General features: G+C 39.2%; 1 protein-coding gene across 6 annotated transcripts in view; it reads right to left on the bottom strand.

Moving 5' to 3' along the window:
• hdac5 (histone deacetylase 5) overlaps positions 1–21,914 on the bottom strand; it is a 357,484-nt gene that overhangs the window by 319,832 nt on the left and 15,738 nt on the right. For 3 of the 6 annotated variants that reach the window (XM_078529650.1, XM_078529647.1, XM_078529659.1), the window contains exons 2-3: positions 3,745–4,160; positions 393–579 (exon numbers count right to left, since the gene is read on the bottom strand). The exons of 2 other annotated variants lie outside the window; for them this stretch is intronic. The gene's annotated coding sequence lies outside the window, so the exon portion shown is untranslated. The remainder of the gene's footprint in view (positions 1–392; positions 580–3,744; positions 4,161–21,914) is intronic. One more of the 6 variants, XM_078529649.1, reaches the window with a different exon arrangement.

Below are 21,914 nucleotides of genomic sequence, written 5' to 3'. Positions count from 1 at the left end.
GCATTCCACAGATAGATTTTTCCTTAAACATGCATTACCAGAAATTATAAAAGTTGAGACATTTTTGTTATTTTGCCAACATTTTTGACTGATTAAATACTAGTTACCCAGCTGTTGGAAAAATTTGTACTGGTGGTTGCTTTAGTTTTCCTTTCTGCCTGTTTCAGAAGTTTTGATTTTGCTTTGATCTTTCTTACTCTTCAAAACTGTATGCAAGTTAGGAAGATATAACCTTTATTGCTCTCCAACTTTCATGCCAATGTTGAGTCCCTTTTGTGTGTGCACCAATGCTTAAAAGACAATATAAACTGGCTTCTGAATTAATGTGAAAGAATTGTGGGAATACATCCATGAGATAATTTCATACTACTTGGTCTTTGTATCTAACGTACCTTAACTCCAACGTGAAGCTATACTTCAAATAGTGTCCAGGTCCCTTCTTGCTCTCTCTAACATTGACAGGAGTGCTCTGTAAATGCTTCCAAGCACAAATGCAGAATGCTCCTTTTTCCACTGTATCCTGTCTCAGGCCAAACAATCAGCATTATAACTCTGCTTTGATATCTTCAAATATCAAACCTATTGACAAAGGGATAGAGATGTCACACTTTTTCTCTTCTTATCCCTTATGCCCAGAATACAAAAATATTTGTGATTCAGAGTTTTGTAAATTACTATCCATTTATCATCTTTAAGAAAATTTCTTGGCAGAAACTTTCCCACTTTTAGATGTCAATTTGGATTGTTCCACAATGTTATTCCATGGAGGGGTCCCCATCAACCCATTCTCCCCTTCCTCTGAAGAAATTGGTTAATTCCTGGAGTACAGTTCCACATGTGTAGATCAAACTCTACTACCTCACCCAAGCATTCATTCTTCATTGTGAACCAATGAAGTGTTTGGTGTCTATTCGACTGTGTGGGTGATAACTGTCAAGCCCAATCCTGTCCACATCTTCACACTTTTAGTAGCTACCAGACAGTAAACAGTCCAGAAAACCAAGTCAATATTTCTCTTCCCTAATTCAGGAACACAGATGCCAATTCTATCAACCTAATTAAAGCACCAGCTAAAATCACCTAATTCAGCAGAGGATGGAAATCAAACATGGAATCTTCCCAGTCTGAATATATAGTTAAGCTAATCACTATCTTCACTGGCTGAGTTATCAAGACAGTTACAGTTTATTGTGTTTTAAAACACATTATATCACTGCCAATGTTTCATTTTTAGTGGACCGTGAGGAGAAAGCATTAGTGTGATTAATATAGCAACAGCTGTCTGCATATGGAAGTTTAAATTTAGCTGTCAGCTGGTGGCAGCACAAGCATTAATTAGCATACTGCTCTGTGGTAGTGATAAAGTGTATTCAAAGCAGAAGCATTCTCTAACAATAATGTTTGAAGTAACACAGCAACTCCAGTAAATGTATTGTGGTTTAATGCCACGTCTAAAATAGGCAAAAATAACTTAATGGGAATTAAGCAACAAGGAGGAACATACTAGAAGGCCTCCATGTTATTATGTTGCAATATGCAACATTGACACAAACCACCTTATGCACACAAGTGGCAGTAAAATAAATCTGGTTCGGAAACACACATTCAGCTGAGGAAAGTGCTTCAAACATTCAGCGAGCAAACTACCAGTTTGTCAGTTTTCAGAACCTAATTTTGAATTTTAACTAGACTGCTACAAAAACCGATCAGGTTTCAAAACTAATGGCATTTCAAAGATCTCTGAACTTTTGAATTTTTGGTTTGCCACTAGCAATAACAACTTGTATTTATATAGCACCTCTAACATAGTAAAATGTTCCAAGGCGCTTCACAGGAGCCGTTATCGAACAAAATCTGACACCAAGCCACATAAGGAGTTATTAGGTCAAAAGATTAGTCAGAGTGATAAGTTTTAAGGAGCGTCTTAAAGGAAGGCAAAGAGGTAGAGCGGCAGAGATATTCAGGGAGGAAATTCCAGAGCAAAGGGGAACTCCATGGCACTGTCTGTGGTCAATCAGAGGCTATGCTGTTGTAAAAGGAAGAATGCTACAGTGATGCAGTGGAGAAAGCTTCACATCTGTTTCTGAAGAATTTGGAATTGAGTTTGTGAGAAGCATTGTAGAGACACAAGCATTTTTGTATCAAAAACATTTTCTTTCTCACTGCAACTTTTAAAACAAATGCATTCCATTCATATCACATTTACAAATGAATACACTGTTGCACGTTAATAAATAGGAGCAGCTCTTTTTTTACCAAGCTATTTTTTTACCAAGTATTTTTGCAATAGCACTTGGCATTACCAAAAGATTCTGAGACCTGTTTAACTTCTGAGTTGTAATTCAAAATCTCCCTCCAAACGGTAATAAACTTTTAGTCCTTCCAGAATCTGCACTGCTCATATGAATATTTTTTGTTTTCCTGGGCGTTTTTAAATTCTAAGATAGACATATATAAAACAAACTCAGCTGGGGTTACCTACATTAAAAAAAGTTAACTTTGGTCAATCTAGGATTAAAAATTGCAGACTACTACCTTACAGAGCATCTTCAGATTTTTTAAAACTTTGTTTATGGGACATGGGCAACATTGGTAAAGTTATATTTATTGTCTGTTCCCAGTTGCCCAGAGAAGGCACTGGGGGCCATTTTCCTTACACTACTGCAGTCCTGTTGATGACTGTTCCCCTGCAGCAGCATGAGGGAGGCAATTCCAGGATAGTGAACCAGTGACAAATAAAGGACTGATAATCTATGTCCAAATTGTGATAATGAGGAATAACTTGGAGGTGACGTTCCCACGATGTTGTTGCTCTTGGTGGCAGAGGTCACTGCAGGGTGAGTGCTATTGAAATAGCTTTACGTTATGTTGCTTGAAAAAAGAGAAACGCATAGTGAGCAGATAAAGGAATAAGCTGGGAACAGAGTGAGACTTCTGAAACCGGAATTTGATGAGAGTGGGAATTCAGTGGAGGAGCAAGGTGGTTGCCAGGTAAACCAATCGAAGGTTAAAAGGAAGGAAAACAAAAAGGGAGAGGAGGTGAATTCAAGAAATTTAAGGAAGAGGGCTTGTAGCTTATCTTTTATTTCCTCTCAATTCAAAATTAGAATGCTTTGTGCACTGCAGAGGTTCATCTTCCAGGCCCAGCCTCTGAAAGTTGCCATCTGCAACAACTGTGAGTTGGTCAATCCAATCTAGGCTCAATTTAGTGAACAATGGGCCACACCTCAAAAAATTAGGGAGAAATAATGTTTTATATACTGTTGATATATTAGAGAAAACCATGCTGAGGTCAGAGTATGAGCTAAGAACTAAGTACGCAGAGAAGGAGGGCGTGTTTGTTACAAAGGCAGTCAGAAGTCAGTGTTACTTTTAAGACAGAAGCAATTTCAAAATAAATGAATGTTTATGACAGTTTGTAAAAGGAGTCAACAAGAGGAGGAAAATCTTATATTTGATGTTGTGCAAAAGGACAATCAAATTTTCAAAACAAAGCTAGGATAGGTTCTAAGTATCATATTGAGGCCACATTTGAAATTACAAGGATTGGATAGGTTATAAAAATCCAGAAACTGCCCAATTTTAAGGATCAACTTTATGCACTTTTTTTAAAGTAGGTCTAGGGTTTTAAATACAACTAAAGGAGAAGGAACTATGGAGAACTTTTAAGTAGCTGATTCTGAACACAACGTGCCAATGTGCACCCATGCAAAGCAAATGTACTAAGCATAAAAGCAGTCTTACCTGGTTGAATGGGGCTACAAAAAAAGGCCTTTTGCTCTTCTACTTTAAAAAAAATGGTTATATGTCCCGTTAAGGCCACAAAATCCAACTGATATTAATTAAATACCGGTTGAGTTCTTTCAATGGTTAACTGCCATCTAGGCTGGACATGAGAACACTCTAGTTATTTGAAATTCATTAACAGCATAAAATGGCCAAGATTTTCCAGTCAGCAGCGAAGGAATGACACTTGCCATTCAGTATGCGGACAGCTGTCCAGAGTTTTTTCAGGCTTTTAGGAAGAGAATTGTTCTAATCAGGCATCTGATGCAGCGTAGTTGCCCTCTACTGGAGATCTGTAGCGTATGAGCTGTGCAAGCTACATCGCAGCCCTTCAACTAATCAGCTTTAAGGATCCTCAGTGAGGCATGCAGAACCTAAACCAGGAAGTGTAACCAGAAATTATAAATTAGATTTAAATCATGTACAGAAAGCAAAATAAAGATTGGGAAAGAAAGATAGAATTAAAAGGAGAGAAATGAGACATAAAAAATTTAAACAATTTACGAAATGTGCAAAACTTCCTAATTTTTGAAGGAATGAGTCTCCACTCTGTAAAATTAAATTGTCAGGTCTAGAGAGGTTGTATGATATGATAGTAATGATGGCTGATCATGCCATTAAAAATTCACCCACATCTGAATGCAACAACCCTAACTTTTCCTGGCATGCTTAGTGGACAAGTATGTACCGTAATTCCATAAACTTACTGGATTTCATGATCTCGGCTCTCAGCAAGTTATTGTCATAGTGCAGAGTAACTTTGTATTTAACAGCATGCACATGTGCATGTATTGGAAATTGCTGTCTGATTTAATCCATAGTAACATTGGGCACTGGTAGCCTCACCATTATTCTTATTGTAAAATCCGGGCCAATGCGTCCCAGGCATTTCTGTTATTGGAGAATTTTTCTATGCATTCCAAACAAATGTCTGTCTGTTTATACTACTTTATAAAAGTGTGACATGTAAATTTATATTAGACAGCGATCTCTAAATTGTGGCAGATGGTACATACATAACTTATATAATAGGGTGGAAAGGAATGGAGCTCCCAGTAGGTTTTGTAAGTATCAAAAAAAACTCAAATGAATATTAGAATATAGCATTTCAAAGGTGACAACAGACCATTTCAGAGATGCATCTTCCATTATAAAAAGTGATCTTAATAGGATCTATTCTTAAATGTTATGAACTGTATATCTGCTTAAATGATTTAGAACAGTTTTGGAGTTTCAACATTTTCAGATTGCCTTTTAAAGTTAAATGGTAGAATTCCAAAACTTGAGCTATTATGATGGCGGAATAAATCCAGCGAGGGATCAACTGAAGATCATAACGTTAGCGTGAATTATAGTAAATGACACACTCCAGAATCACGCTAGCACAATGTCCGTAGATCAAGAGCAACATTTTGGAATGGTGCAATTCCTGAGGTACCATAGTGTAAACACTGTCCTGGTTTCAAGCCAGAATTTCATTCCTGGCAGGGAAAGAGATTGGCTTGCAAGAAATGTACTTAGCGGGGGGATATCAGCTGTTCCTGATATTAACCTGCTAACATCTATCCATCAGTGCTAAGCCTTGGCACATGCAGATGTTATCAGTGTGAAGTGTACAGCATGATTTTCTTATCTCAGGATCCAGAATTGACTGCGGTTTCACTCTGGGAATAAATGTAACATTATAGGGATTAGAAAGCTTGGTATACAGTAGGACAAATGAAAGTTGTTCTGGTAATGATAAAGCTTCAGTTTAATATGATGCCAACACATGTATGCAGTGAGTAGTTACCTAATGTTAATGTGATGCAATCAATTGGGGCAAGAGAGATCAGTAGCAAAACTCAATTCACTTCCATAATAATTGCTCCAAGAATGTTGGTGTCTTGCAATTTATTGTTCATTCATACAACTGATGGTAGGATCGTAGAAATTTCCTCAAGCACAGCATGGAACATTTCTAGCTTAAAAAAAAACTAACATTAAAAACAAAATGGAAGGGAATACAGCAAATTTCTCATTATTTTGAGATACTCAACAAAAAAAAAGAGGTCGATATTGTTTCACTTCTACTCTCTGAAAACTTGGTCATTCAAACTCTGCTGCCCATGTCGTAACTCTCAGCAAGTCTGCTCATCCACCTCTCCTATGCTTATTGAGCTGGCTTCTGATTAAGCAATGCCTCGATTTTATAATTCTTATCCTTGCTTTCAAGTTGCTCCATGACCTCCTTCCTCCAGCCTTAAAGCCTCTCCCGCTCTCTCCCCCTCCCCAGAGATCTCTACTCTCATCAACTGTGGCCTCATAAGCATTCCCGATTTTAATCGCTCCATCATTGGCAACCATGCCTTCAGCCATCAATGCACTAGGCAGGGGTCTGCAACCTTAAATGACAAGAGACTTTTTAAAACTTTAGTCAAAAATGCAACATCTTAAGAGTGACAATGCTGTCACTCAAACACCAATATGAAAAACAAGACAGAGACACAATTATGGATTTCTCTTGAGCAGCGATTTTCTGCCACTCTTAAACATACATGCACCAATTTCAATTAAAAAGGGCATTTGATGATCAACATTTTAAAGATTTTGACTAGAAGTTGCAAATTTGATATTTGGACAGTATGCTGTCATTTCCAAGCAGGACTGCAAACTTTTATTGTTCAAAACTGGCCTTTTATGACATTCATGGAGCTGAGTTTATATCTGTGGCCATTTCACTGCTCTGCCTTTCTCAGTCTTCGCAGATGAAAGCATGCCTTTAATTTTTTGAATAATTTCATTTTTATTTTTAAAATCGCTGTACAGCTGCTCAGACTTTGATAAAGTACTCTTTTACACATTCACCATCTGTGAACAGCTTTCCTCGTTTCACAATCTTTTGAGCTACTGATGATTTCAGCCAATTAGCGAATGTGTTCCTAGATTTCTCTGCCTTGTTCTTCAGTTCCTGCACCACTATTTTTTGGGCTTCTCCAGCTGAATATCTTTCAGCTAAGGCACTGTGCTTTTTAGTAGTTTGCCTCTCAAGATCTGATTTCTTGCTGATGGTGAATTTCTCATTGCAAATATCAAGTATAGGGAAACTCTTTCGAGTTATCAACAGTCACAGATTGCAACTCTTTTGAGTACAATCACAGTTCTTGGTTTCCGGGAGTGGGACATGAACCCACAACCCTCTGATTCAAAGGCGAGGGTGCTATGAACTGAGCCAGGGAAGCCAGCTTAATTTGGGATGAATGCAAATTAATCAGTTCATTTATCTTGAAATGCTCAATTATCCTCTTCAATTTGTCTCTTCTTTGTAACCATTTTCAAAACAGCCCAAAACAAGGTCCAGACTAAGTTTCTTCCTTCAGTTATTTATCTGTCTGTCTGCATGCATCACACATGCTCGCCAACACAGCCTCAGTGCCAGAGCCAGAATGAATGCACTCTTTTATTGATTAATGTGCCTGCCTGCAAGTTCTCACCAGAACAGCATCAAGAGCACTTCTGTCATAATTGACAAATCAGCATTCTACTTGTTGCACATCCAACCAAATATGATGACCAATCAGAATACGCCATTTTGGGCAAGCTTTTCAAACAGACCAACCGGGGCCACAGTGAGTGATTAATATGTTTGCCTGCACACAACCCACATGACTGGATGGCAGGCAATAGTGCAGGATGTCATTTTTCCCAGTGAAGCATTCGGTAAACAGGAATTTTTAGATAGTTGATATTTTTTTAATGTTTCTGAGCTGGGAACACATTGGGGGAACAATTCTCTGAAAACTCAGTCAATGTTTGAAAGGTGCATTCGTTCAGGAGCTGCATATCAAACCCCAGTGGCCACATGCAATTCCAGAGCTGCAGGTTGCTGACCCCTACCCCAGCCTTTGGAATTCCCTCCCTAAATTTCTCTGCGCCTCTAGCTCACTTTTCTCCTATAAGACACTCCTTAAAACCTACCTCTTTGACTAAGCTTTTGGTCATCTGCCTTAATATGTCCTTATGTTGCTTGGTGTTAAAATTGGTTTGATAATGCCTGTAAATCACTTTGGGACATTTTATTACATTAAAGGTGCCATAAAAATACAAGCTATTGTTGTTTTGCAGGTGGAAATGGTTAATTCAGCATATTTATTTTGAATGCTGAAAACTCTCATTCAGTACTCAGAAGTTAAATATCGCAATATACAGATCTAATTCAGATTTCAAGTATATAATTCTGACAGTGAAGTATATGATTTTAAATGCCAAATAGAAAACATCCTTAATTGCAACTTGCCCTGTATCTCCAACTGTTTTTTGAACAGCAAACTCAATACACAAATATAGGTTTGAAAAAAGATTCTATTTAACTTAATGTAACAATGATGGTTTAGAACAGCAACAAAGCAATGCTAAGGTGATCAAAAATCTGCTGCTGCACATTTATCTGAATGCAAAAAAGCTGAACACAACAATATTGCTGAAAAATACTGTATTGTTTGGATGTTGAATTCATTAACCTTGCAATTAAAACATGTAAATAAATTATCTTGGTTTGCAAGAACAGAAGGTCATGGGTTAATGTGCCCAAGGAAAGTGTCAACAGAAAAAACAAAACAAGTTGGTTTACTCCATATTATTAAAATGATACTGCATGCTAGAGGATATTCATTCTACTTTACACTCCTAGATTATAAGATAAAAATAACTTGATAAACTGCTGCACATATATTACAGTAATTAAAATGGTACCTTAAAAGGAATTATCTGGAGGCATTAATAAAAGATGCAAATCCTATAACCTTTGAAGACGATCAGAAAATAAGCTACACACTGTTTTGGCTTAACCCTTTTGTAGACTGAATTGAAGTTATACAGGGCAAAGAAAAAGCATCAGAATAATATTTACAAAAGTATATGGTATGTAGATGGTGTTGTATAATTCTTAATTTGTGTCGAATTCTATAAACGAAAAGCCCACTAAGCCAGATGTGCCATGACAATCAGATCAGTAAGGTAGTTAGATACTGTAAAGATCTGCTCTTTGGTAAATATAATATAAAATAGTAAATAAACACAATTTATCATGCAATTGAAATTGTTTAGGCTCTTTAACTGCATGGAAAAAATGTGTTATCATTCTAAAAGTGAAGATTTAGCATAAATATTCCAAGTCTGGGCAGCTGGTGAGACACCTTTCTTGTTATGAGCTGTATTGGAGAATCATGGGCAATGTGCCTGCAATTTTCCAAAAGGTGCTGATGACAGTTATCTCACCAGCATCCCAAGTCGTATGTGTGTGTTTCATAAATGGAATTTTGTATTCAAACACCACTAAAGCAGTATGACAGCTGATAATTCAACAAACTTCAAGAGTGGTTAAAGACCAATAAACCAATTTAGAAGCAAGGAAACAGAATGGCACCCAAAGAAAACCCAATACCTCATGGTGCACACCATCATACAAAATCGTTTATATCATAACAGAATTAGAACCATACTGGTAAAGTCAATAGTTTGATATGAGAAATCGATAGACTGATGCTTTATGGAGTTAATCTTCTGAGGAACAGGTTAAGGAACATGACTTCAATGCAGCTGTTCAGCTTTGTTATGTTGAACCTATGCTATACCTGAACTGAATGCATCTGAAAGCAGATGATGAAAGTGGAATGCAAAATGGACAATCTTTGCCTCAACATGGCACAAAAATATCAAAGCAAAACATCACAACAACAAGCATGATGCATTATATTATCCCATGTGAAACCCATTGTTTAAATCTATTGAGCCAAAACCACCAGAATGCGAAAACAAAAACAAAAAAATCTATGCAATATTAAAATAGATTACAAGTTGTGAATTTAAGTTATTATAAAAACTTCAGAGATGCAACCCAGGTGTCATTACGTAATATTACATATGATTCCAAGTCTCATCTTGAAAAGCAGCAACATCGACTCTGGACCTTATGAAGTCTCATGGCATCAGATCAAACTTTGGCAAGGAAACCTCCTGCAGATTACCCCACCCCGCCCACCCCCAGCTAATGAATCAGTACTGCTTCATGTTAAACACTACTTGGATGAAGCACTGAGGGTGGCAAGGGCGCAGAATTTACTCTTGATGGGGGACTTCTTTGTCCATTACCAAGAGTGTAGCACCACGACAGACTGAGCTGGCCAAGTCCTAAAGGATATAGCTGCTAGACTGGGTCTGCAGCAGGTGGTGAGGGAACCAACAAGAGGGAAAAATATACTTGACATCATCCTCACCAATCTGCATGCCACAAATGTATTTCTCCATGACAGTATCAGTAGGAGTGACCACTGCACAGTCCTTGTGGAGGCAAAGTCCTGTCTTCAAATTGAGGATACCCTCCATCATGTTGTGTGGCACTACCACCATGCTAAATGGGATAGATTTCCAACACATCTAGCAACTCAAGAATGGGCAACCATGAGACGCTGTGGGCCATCAGCAGCAGAATTGTACTCAACCACAATCCGTAACCTCGTGGCCTGGCATAGCCCCCACTCTATCATAACCACAAAGCCAGGGATCAAACCAGCTCAGTGAAGTGAAGGGCATGCAGGAGCAGCACCAGCCAAACCTAAAAATGAGGTGTCAAACAGGTGAAGCAACAACACAGGGCTACTTGCATATCAAACAGCATAAGCAGTAAGCAACAGACAGAGCTAAGCGATCACACAGCCAACGGATCAGATCTAAACTCTGCAGTCCTGCCACATCCAGTTGTGAATGGTGGTGGACAGTTAAACAACTTACTGGAGGAGTCGGCTCCACAAATAACCCCATCCTCAATGATAGGGGAGCCCAGCACATCAGTGCAAAAGATAAGGCTGAAGCATTTGCAATAATCTTCAGCCAGAAGTGCTGATTGGATGATCCATCTTGGCCTCCTCCAGAGAGCTGACAGTCTTCATTCAATTTGATTTACTCCACGTGATGGCAAGAAACAGCTGAGGGAACTATAAGACGGGAGAATGGGGTTGAGAAACTTATCAGCCATGATTGAATGGCGGAGCAGACTCGATGGGCCAAATGGACTAATTTCTGCTCCTATGTCTTATGGCACAGGATACTGCAAAGGCTATGGGCCCTGACAATATTCCAGCAATAGTACTGAAGACTTGTCCTCCAAACACACTCCGAGCCAAGCTGTTTCAATACAGCTACAACACTGTCGTATGCCCAGAAATGTGGAAAATTGCCCATGTATGTCCTGTAGACAAAAAGCAGGAAAAATCCAACCCGGCCAATTATCACCCCATGAGTCTACTCTAGATCATCAGTAAACTGATGGAAAGAGTCATCAACAGCGCTATCAAGCAGCACTTGCTTAGCAATAACCTGCTCACTGACACTCAGTTTGAGTTTTACCAGGGCCACTAAGCTCCTGGCCTCAATAAAGCCTAGGTTCAAACATGGACAAAAGAGCTGAACTCCCGGGCTGGGGTAAGAGTGACTGCCCTTAATGTCAAAGCAGCATTTGACCAAGCGTGGCATCAAGGAGCCCAAGCAAAACTGGAGTCAATGGGAATCGAGCGAAAACTCTCCACTGATTGGAGTCATACCTAGTACAAAGGAAGATGGTTATGGATGTTGGAGGTCAATCATCTCAATTCCAGGACATCACTGCAGGAGTTCCTCAGGGTAGTGTCCGAGGCCCAACCATCTTCAGCTGCTTCATCAATGAATTTTCTTTCATCCTAAGGTCAGAAGTGGGGATGTGTGCTGATTACACAATGTTCAGCATCATTCATAGCTCCTCAGATACGGAAGCAGTCCATGTCCAAATTCAGCAAGACCTGGACAATATCCAGGCTTGGGCTAATAAGTGGCAAGTAACATTCGCGCCACACAAGTGCCAGGCAATGACCATCTCCAACAAGAGAGAATCTAACCATTGCCCCTTGACATTCAATGGCATTACCATCGCTGAATCCTCCACTATCAACATCCTAGGGGTTACCATTGAGCAAAACTGAACTGGACTAGCCATATAAATGCCGTGGCTACAAGAGCAGGTCAGAGGCTAGGAATCCTGTGATGCGTTACTCACCACCTGATTCCCCAAAGCCTGTCCACCATCTACAAGGTACAAGTCAGAAGTGTGATGGCATACTCTCCACTTCCTTGGATGAGTGCAACTCCAACAACACTCAAGAAGTTAGAAGCAAAGCAGCCCACTTGATTGGTACCCCATCCACAAACATTTACTCCCTCCACCACTGATGCACAGTGGCAGCAGTGTGTACCATCTACAAGATGCACTACAGGAATTCACCAAGCCTTCTTAGTTAGCACCTTCTAAACCCACGACTGCTGCTATCTAGGATGACAAGGATAGCAGACACATGGGAACACTACCACCTGGAAGTTTCCCTCCAAGCCAAGCCACTCACCATCCTGACTTGGAAATATATCACTATTCCTTCACTGTCGCTGGGTCAAAATCCTGGAACTCTCTCCCTAATAGCACTGTGGGTGTACCTACAGCACACGGACTGCAGCAGTTCAAGAAGACAGCTCACCACCACCTTCTCAAGGGCAATTAGCAGTGGGCAATAAATGCTGGCTTCGACGGTGGCACCCACATCTCATTATGAATAAAAATTATTTTTTGCATGTAAGAGTATTTGCTATACTGTTCGGGGTCCATTTTGCAAAAAAGAAATCTTCCCTATATTAGTGATTCAGCAGGTATTGATGAACATGGGACCACATTTTCAGTATCTTGCAGTAAAAGTTGATCTCACCTAGGTTAACTACATTGTAACTGATTCTGAAGTTCAATATTGAGCCCAGAGCCTCAAAGTGAACCTGAACCATGACATAAGCGCAGCAGGGAATAACTAACAATTAAAGGACTGTTCCTAGGTACTGCATTTGATCCGAACCAGACACTGGCACTGTCCACACCATTTTTCCAGTGTTTTATAACTCGCTTATCCTTCATTAGTACCATTTTGTAAAATCTTCTAATGTTCTGTTCTCAGATAAGTTATTCTCATTTCAAACATTGAATTTAATTAACATAATAGCTTCTTTAGTCCAAGCCACCTCTGCTTTAAGAGGGCAACCAGTGTGGCCTTAGTCAATTTACCTTATACTGAAAACTTCAATAGAGTTTCACAGAAAATGAAGCTATGGCCTTCACAAATAGATTTGTTGTGCAGTCAGTATAGAAAACAAAACAACTTGCCTTCATATAGCATTTTAAACATAGTAAAACATCCCAAGGCATTTCACAGCCTAACAAACTGGCAAAGGAGACATTAGAGCAAGTGATCCAAATTCTTAAATGTTAAAGAGGTGAGTATAAGGGGGCATGTTAGACAAAGACAGAGATGGCAAAGTGAAGAAGTTTAGGGAGAAAATGCAAAGCTTATGGCCCAGACATCTAAAGATGCAACAGCCAATGGCAGGCCAAAGGAAGTTGGGGATACACAACAGACAAGAATTGGAGGAATACAGAGAGCTCTCAACAGGGAAAGGGAATGTATGAGAAAAGGTTAGCAGATAAGAAAGAAGGGTCTTTTATAAACATATAAAGAGTACAAAAGGGGGGAGCCAATTAGGCATCAAAAAGGAAATCTTATTGTGGAGACCGCAGGCATTGCTGAAGTGCTGTCTTCATAAAAGAAGATTCTACCAATATCACCGAGGAGGTGACAAGAAATTGGATAGGATAAAAGTTTTTAAAGAGAAGGTATTCAAAAGGTTGGCAGCATTCATTACCGAAATATCAGCTTGGTCGAGGTGGGATGCATCCTATTTTGCTGAGGGAAGGAAGGGTGGAAATAGTGAAAGCTTAGCCCACAATCTTTCAATTCTCCTTGGACATGGGAGTGGTGACAGATGACTAAAAGGTTGCAAATATTACACCCATTCAAAAAATGGGAGAGGGATAAACACGGTAATTCCAGACCAGTCAGCTTAATGTCAGTGATGGGAATCTTCCAGAGAACATCTCTGGGCTTCAACTAGTAGCTAATTCAAGAATAATCCACGTACAATTTTCTCTGCCACAGCTTAATCGCTGATTTATATCTCTTCTAAAGCTTACCATATAGGGAACTATACATATGAAACCATATACTTTAGCTCTTACATTGACCCTTATATTGGCCACTAGTACATTTAATAACAATGGCATTGTTTTATTTTTAAATTAACTTATATTTAATGATTACATTTGATGTAATAAAGACTTACCAGATAAATATAAAGATTAATATCAATACAGATATATGAAGTGGCACATAGCATAACAGCAACTTAATGACCTGAAAATATATTCCTTTCTCTTTTAATTCTTATTGTATACTTTTATAGAAAGCAGTGTGGGCTAATTAATACTGAATCAAGCAGTCTGTGCTATCTTCCATTTTCACCTGTCTCACACTACCATGATCCTTTTGTAATATTATTAGATCCCCTGCAGTATTGCTCATGGGCTGTCTGGGGTCTGGACCATTGTTGTGATATTTAACTGCTAACCTGGCCTTTACGTTTCAGACCACTGTTCAAATATTACTATGGAAATCCAGGTATGGTAGCTGCCTGTAAATTTCTCAGTACAATTAGAGGTCAGTAATTTGATTGTAAATTTTAGACTGCAGATCAGTATTTGGCTTGTTCTGTCTGCATTGATTATAAATTGCAACATCTAGAGGGTGCTGGATGAGCAGTAGGTACAAGCCATGTACATTTGGAACATTCAAAAGGAAGTCAATTGTATAACCAACATCTACTATCATGAACAAAAGCACCCAGGTTTTGCAGTAATAACAATGGCAAAATTGTCAGCATTCACTGTCATTACCTCTGAAACCGACAACAACTTCTGAAGTCCGCACAAGCACAGTTAAACTCAAATCCCAATCGGTGATTCAGCACTTCTTCATAAGGTCCAAACTGCAATAAATTAGAAATTGCTGAATTGGTGAGAATATGCCCTTCTACAATATTTGTCTTGCTATAAAAACATTTGAAAAAGCTTCACCTTGTTGAATGAGGTGTAACTGGTCTTTAATGGAGTATCAAGTTCATAATTACTGCTGAGAAACTGCTTTGGCCCTGAAAATGTAACTTTATATTTGTGGAATGTCAAATTTTTCCATTATGATAAAAATTCTACGTTAAAATGTCTTTAAAGTTTGTCTATGATATTTCAGATGCTATCTTAAATTCAATGTGTATATCCCAATCATTTATCTCATGCCCTGTAAAATATTAAAAAGTGAATGATAATCAGTACATTTTACTTCATGGTTTGATGTCTATGATAATACTTCGGTGTGACTGGCTGTTTACCCTGCTTGGTGACATCACTGTTATTGGATACCTGGAAATCCCCTTGACTTGCACCAGATTCAAAATAACAGTCCATGTACATTCACCAGGTGGACTGCAGAGATTCAAGAAGACAACTCACCACCACCTTCCCAAGGGCAATTAGAGATGGGCAACAACTGCCAGCCTTGCTAACAAGACTTGTATCAAATGAAAATTTTTTTAAGATTAACACCAAGAAAGAAAATGCTTTCTTTCCATAGAGATCGCAAGATCTTTGTGGACAGCTTTTCTCAAGGTCAGTGGAGAACGTTGGCTACAAAGTCTAGGTCATCGTCTTGGAAGGGTATTCTAGTCCAAAGCCAAGTCTTCACCTGGGCATGTGTATCAAATGTTGCAGTGTTATACATCAGAAAATAACATGCTGGTATGGGGTTTATTACAAGTCAAACTTCTAAATTGAATTTCATTATGCAGTACTTGCTGTTTCACATAACATCTATCCAGCATTTTCTTACAATCGTTTGGATTTCAAGGGGACTGTAACAAATGAAGATTCAACATCAGGCTACTTTCAAATGCAGTTAAATATACTGATGGCCCTTCAAATGAATCATCTTAAAAAAAAATAAAGTTGTTGACAGGAAGTTTATCACATTTAGTCAAAATCTGAAGAATAGTTAAAGTTAGTGAGATGAAAACTTATGGATGCATGAATGGCACCAAAGGTGATATGTGGCAGGTTTACTGGGAAACAGAAATGCATAAAATGATCATGAAGATGGCAAATTATTACCCCTGAATAAGGCAGACAACAGGCAGTATAATACCATAACAAAAATATAGGACATTTTCAAATAATACCCTGACTCTTGGCAAAATGAAAACTTTAACAAAAAAAAATTGATAATCTGATTATAAACATCACATTTCAGTGTAGTAAAAAAACAAGCTAATGCCATAATTGTACATGACAATGCCTTCAGTTTAATTATTCATTCAACTTGAAGGCCAAATTAAACAGACATTGGAATATGGCAACTGGCCATGCTAGTATCATTAAGGATTTATTTGGTGTTGAAGTGCAGAGAAAAATCCCTGCTGTAATGTTACCTATCTAATGAAAAACCTTGCAGTTATAATCTACATCATAACACGGGGCTGGATTTTGCAGTAACAATAACCATGGGGCTATCAGTGCTCACTATTGTTATGGTCTAAATCGGGCAGCAACTTCTGGAATCCACAAAGGAAAAGTGGAAACCAGAAAGTTGATACCACATTTGCTCTGCTCCTCCACATTTTTTTTATTCTTTAATGGGATGCCAAAATCAAAAGCAAGGCCAGCATTTGTTGCCCATCCCTAATTGCCCTTGCACCACCTTCTTGAATCGCTGCAGTCCATGTGGTGTGGGTACACTCAGTGTTGTTAGGAAGTGAGTTCCAGGATTTTGATCCAGTAACAGTGAGAGAACAGCAATATAGTTCCAAGTCAGGATAGTGTGTGGCTTGCAGGGGAACCTCCAGGTGGTGGTGTTCCCATGCACCTGCTGCCCTTATCCTTCTAGGTGGATGAGGTTGTGAATTTGGAAGGTGCTGTCGAAGCTTTGGTGAGTTACTGCAGTGCATCTTGTGTATGGTGCATAACTGCCACTGTGTGCAGCAGTGGAAGGAGTGAATATTTAAATTGGTGAATGGGGTGCCGATCAGGCAGACTGCTTTGCGCCGGATTATGTCGAGCATATTGAATATTGTTGGAGGTGCACTCTTCCTGGCAAGTGGAGAGCATTCCATCACACACCTGACATTTTTTAATTCATTTACAGGATGTGGGCATCGCTGGCTAAGCCAGCATTTATTGTCCATCCCTAACTGCTCGTGAAGGTGGTGCTGAGCTGCCTTCTTGAACTACTGCACTCCACGTGGTGTAGGTACACCCATTGTGCTGTTAGGGAGAGTGTTCCAGGATTTTGACCCAACGACGGTGAAGGAACGGTGATACATTGCCAAGTCAGGATGGTGAGTGGCTTGGCAGGGAACTTAAAGGTGGTGGTGTTCCCATGTATCTGCTGCCCTTGTCCTTCTAGATGGCAACAGTCGTGGGTTTGAACGGTGCTGCCCAAGGCAGCTTGGTGAGTTGCTGCAATGTATCTTGTAGATGGCACACATTGCTGCCACTATGCGTCAGTGGTGGAGGGAATGAATTTTGGTGGGTGGGGTACCAATCAAGCGGGCTGCTTTGTCCTGGATGGTGTCTAGCTTCTTGACTGTTGTTGGAGCTGCACTCACCCAGGCAAGTGGAGAGTATTCCATCACGCTCCTGGCTTGTGCCTTGTAGATGGCAGACAGGCTTTGGGGAGTCAGGAGGTGAGTTACTCATCGCAGGATTCCTAACCTTTTGTAGCCATTTATACGGCTTGTCCAGTTCAATTTCTGGTCAATGGTAACCCCCAAGATGTTGATAGTGGGTAATTGAACGTCAAGGGGTGATGGTTAGATACTCTCACGTTGGAGATGGTCATTGCCTGACACTTGTGTGGCAAATGTTACTTTTTTTAAAAAAAATTCAGTTCATGGGATGTGGGCTAGGCTAGCAATTATTGCCCATCATTTAAGGGCATTTAAGAATCAACCACATTGCTGTGGGTCTGGAGTCACATGTAGGCCATACCAGGTAAAGACAGCAGATTTCCTTCCCTACAGGACATTAGTGAACCAGATGGTTTTTACGATGACAATGGTTTCATGGCCATCATCAGACACTTAATTCCATATATTTACTGATTCAAATTTCACCATCTGCTGTGGTGGGATTCGAACCCAGGTCCCCAGAGCACTGCCCTGGGTCTCTGGAATACTAGTCCAGTGACAATACCACTGCACCACCACCTCCCCACTTGTCAGCCCAAGCCTGGATATTGTCCAGGTCTTGCTGCATTTGGACATGGACTGCTCAGGCCTTCTATATGGTAGACAGGCTTTGGGGAGTCAAGAGGTGAGTTACTCATCTCAAAATTCCCAGCCTCCACAGTATTTATATGGCTGGTCCAGTTTAGTTTCTGGTTCTGGTAACCACCAGGATTTTGCTTCAGTACACCAGCCTAACAGACATAGCCTTAAAACACATGAAGGGCATGAAGTTGAGGTGCTAATTCATGAGATACCCACCAAACATGCCAGAAATAGTTATGGCTTATCCATTCAAATGTAAGTGAATTTTTAACAACGTGATAAATCTTAATTACTGCCAAACAACCTCTCTGCCACTGAAAATTTAACTTTATAAGTGTGGGGTCTCATTCTTTAGCTTTTTAATTATTGTTAAAAGATTACATTCTTTCTAATTTTTTTCTTTTGGACTCTTCATCCCTTCTTTCTTTTGCTTTCTGTACATGATTTTACATTGAATTAGATACTCTGAGTTACACTTTCCGATTTAGACTCTGTATGCCTCAGTAAGGATTTATTAATTTGATTGGTTGAGGGGAGACAGTGTTACTGCCCTCACAGGTCACAGAACCCCTGTAGAGGGCAACACATTGAAATGGCCCTGGGCCAATATATGATACGTGCTGCATTCCCCAGCCCCAACAAAAGTTGTCTTAAAATACTCTTATTGTTCCCACAAAGCGCTGGCTCAACAGCAAAAAAAAAGTCCTGCACTGTTATGAAGGACCTAAAATCCTCAGATTCCAGCATGCTTTGCCACAGTAGGTTGGCACCTTCCTCAAAGAGTACAAATAATTAAACAAGTTAAGAATTCAGAATGGGAGTATTTAGAATAAACTAGGGCACAAGATGATTAAGGGGGTATAAGGAATTACATCTTTATTTTCCTGTAAAGATCATTTCTTTCTAATAAAGTGAAACTGTACATCTTTCAAACATATTGAAAAAGCATTTTTTTAAAACAAGCTAAATTCTGCAACACGTAGGGTTCTTGAGAGCTTAGGTAGGCCAGTGTAATATTTTTAACAATGAAACCAAGCAACAGCAAAATGGGTAGATAATAAATGTTACTTGTCTACTGTAGAAACCTAATTGCCAACAATATGAAAAATAAAACAGTACTGACAGTGGTGGGTATCAGAAGTAGTTTGTGAAGGTTTGAGGAAACCTTGCAACTGATAGCCCGATGCAGTGGCTGATATCAAAATGGATTTAACAAATCCCAAGCCAATCACTTTCTCACCGTCACTGAACCACTGAAGTAATGTACTTATCCTGATTTTGTCAAGCAAATCGGTGTTAATTTCAAACCATGAATTGCAAAAAAAAAATCAACAGAATATGAGGCAGTTTAAAAAAAGTATCAAACCCTTTTAATATAAAGCAGTTTTTAACAGATGCTTTGCCCAGCATCAAGCACTGGTTGAAACAGAAATTTCTGAGAAGATGGAAACCATTCTATTCAACTCTTAAAAAACCTCTCACCCAAACTCAGTCCCAGATTTCATCATCCACACCAGGAACAGTTGAGATACAGTCTTGCTGTTCAGTTAACCCCCAAGCTGAAATTCAAACTCCACATGCTACACATCACCAAGACCACTTCGGAAAGAAGTGGTTTAAGGCGAGAATTCCAGAAAATAGGGCATGACAGCTGAAACCTCCTTTTAATGGTGTAACAAAGATTGAGTGCACCAAAGGCCAGAGTTGGTAGATAAAAGGCATATAATTCCACCTCTATAACACTGTGTCTCCAACCTTACCTCACCACCCTACCATGAAATATTTACCCATGTTTCAACTGTCTCCAACTTGATATCTCCAAAGACGACTTTGTCAGTCTCCCAAGTTTTATCCTACGCAAACTTCAGCTCTTCCAAGCAAGGGGCTTCAAACATATGGCCCCAGGCTGGATCCAGCCTATGGGATGCATGAGGTTGTCATGCATCCCCAAATGGGACATAAATCATCCAGTCACTGCTTCTATTCTAACAGCCTGTGAGAAATGCACCTTTTAAATTGCACATAATATCACCATCTTTCTCCCACATGTCACTGCCTCCCCAAAAGCGCACACATGAAGCTGGGACATTAAGTTCTGGACTTGGTGGGAAGAAGGGGACAGGATATGGAGACTGAAACTTTAAAAGCTGCTGTAGAACTGGAAAAAGTAGAAGAAGATTGCACACACTTTGTTTTTCAACACATTTTACAGAAGGGTCCTGAAATAGGCACAGATTCTACTTAAATAGGTCCAAACCGATCTGAGGCTGCCACCAAGTCCATCTCAAAACAACCTGTTTACTTTTGCTGAATGTGGTCACCAAGTGCCAGGATATTGGATCAGGCCTACCATGTGAAATGAGTTTAACATCCTGATCTATGCCCTTTACCTTTCAACTCCAGCCTTTGGTGCACTCAATCTTTGTCACACTATTAAAGGGAGAGGTTTCAGGTCTCAAGCCCTATTTTTCTGAAATTCTCTCCTTAAGTCACTTCTTTCCTATGTTTTCCACTACCTGCCATGCATTTCTGCTCTACACACATGAAAACGTTTGTTACTTTAAACAAGCATAAATCACAAAATTAGAATTACTACAAGTGCCATTTTGTTATACTGTGATACTGTTTAATGTGTTACATTGAGCAATATTAGGCATAATACAAATCAAGTTCAGAAAATAAGCACAAAATTCAGTGTCAAAATAAACCTAGACAAAAGATTTCCAAATAACTGACTTCAAATGATTTAAATTACTCCAAGTGAACCATACCTTGCCCCCAAGCAATTTTGTGATTATATGAAAATTTTGGTTACCCGAACTCTCAATTATTCAGTGACATAAAGCCTTCACAAGAGTGCAGATAACCAGAAACTAAAAATTTGTACACTTGAAAGGCTAACTAATATAACTTACAAATTTTGGAAGCTAGAGTAAATGTCATATGATTATCATCTGGACTCATGTATGAAAGAAAAATGCACCTTGAAGCATCGTCAGCACTGCTCGTGCAGACATTTTACCGTGACTTACCTATCTATAAAATCATCATATAACGTGTAAGTATTTTCTCTATATGTATCTTAGATAATAAAAACAAGCAATCTGGGTAGATTAGTAAAATAAGTGACTTTTTTTGTTGTACACAGAGTACAGTGTTCCACCATACAGCTTTAAAACAGCACACACTTTTGTCACATATCCTGTTCTATACTGAACTAAATTTGCCTCAAGTAATTTAAATGGCTAGGAATGCCATGCATTAAGTGGTCCTTCTACCAAGGTAAGGGAAAGTCACTTTAGCCAAAGCTGTTTCACTGCAGGTATTGAAAAAACAAGTGTTTTGAATAGTACTAATACTTAATTTCTATGCCCATTCCCCCCCAAAAAAGCTCAATGTGGAAATAATGAAAAATGCCCCATGTGCTCTCTTGGGATGATCATTTTCTTACAATAATCTATTCATTAAGAACCTTGTTTCAGAATCAGGTTTAAACAATCCAGTTAATGAAACTCATCTGCCGCTAATGAAAATGTTGACGGCTGGACAAAAGTCAGAATTACATAGAACTGCTCAGCACAGAAAGAGGTCATTGGGCCCAACCAGTCGATATGACTATCCTCCCACCCTTCTTCACTTGACCCTATCAACATAATCTTCTATTCCTTTCTCCCTCATTTATTTATGTAGATGTCCCTTAAATGCATCTATACATAGTTGCCTCAACTATCCCATGTGGTAGCAAGCTCCAACTTGTAACCACTCTCTGGGTAAAATTTCCCCTGAATTCCCTATTGGACTTATTAGTGATTGTCTTATATATATGGTCACCAGCTCTGGGCTCACCCGCAAATGGAAACATCTGTTCTATGTCT

The sequence above is a fragment of the Cetorhinus maximus genome, chromosome 25, assembly GCF_964194155.1.
Source record: "Cetorhinus maximus chromosome 25, sCetMax3.hap1.1, whole genome shotgun sequence".
NCBI lineage: Eukaryota > Metazoa > Chordata > Chondrichthyes > Lamniformes > Cetorhinidae > Cetorhinus > Cetorhinus maximus.
This window is presented reverse-complemented; position numbering and strand designations above follow the sequence as displayed.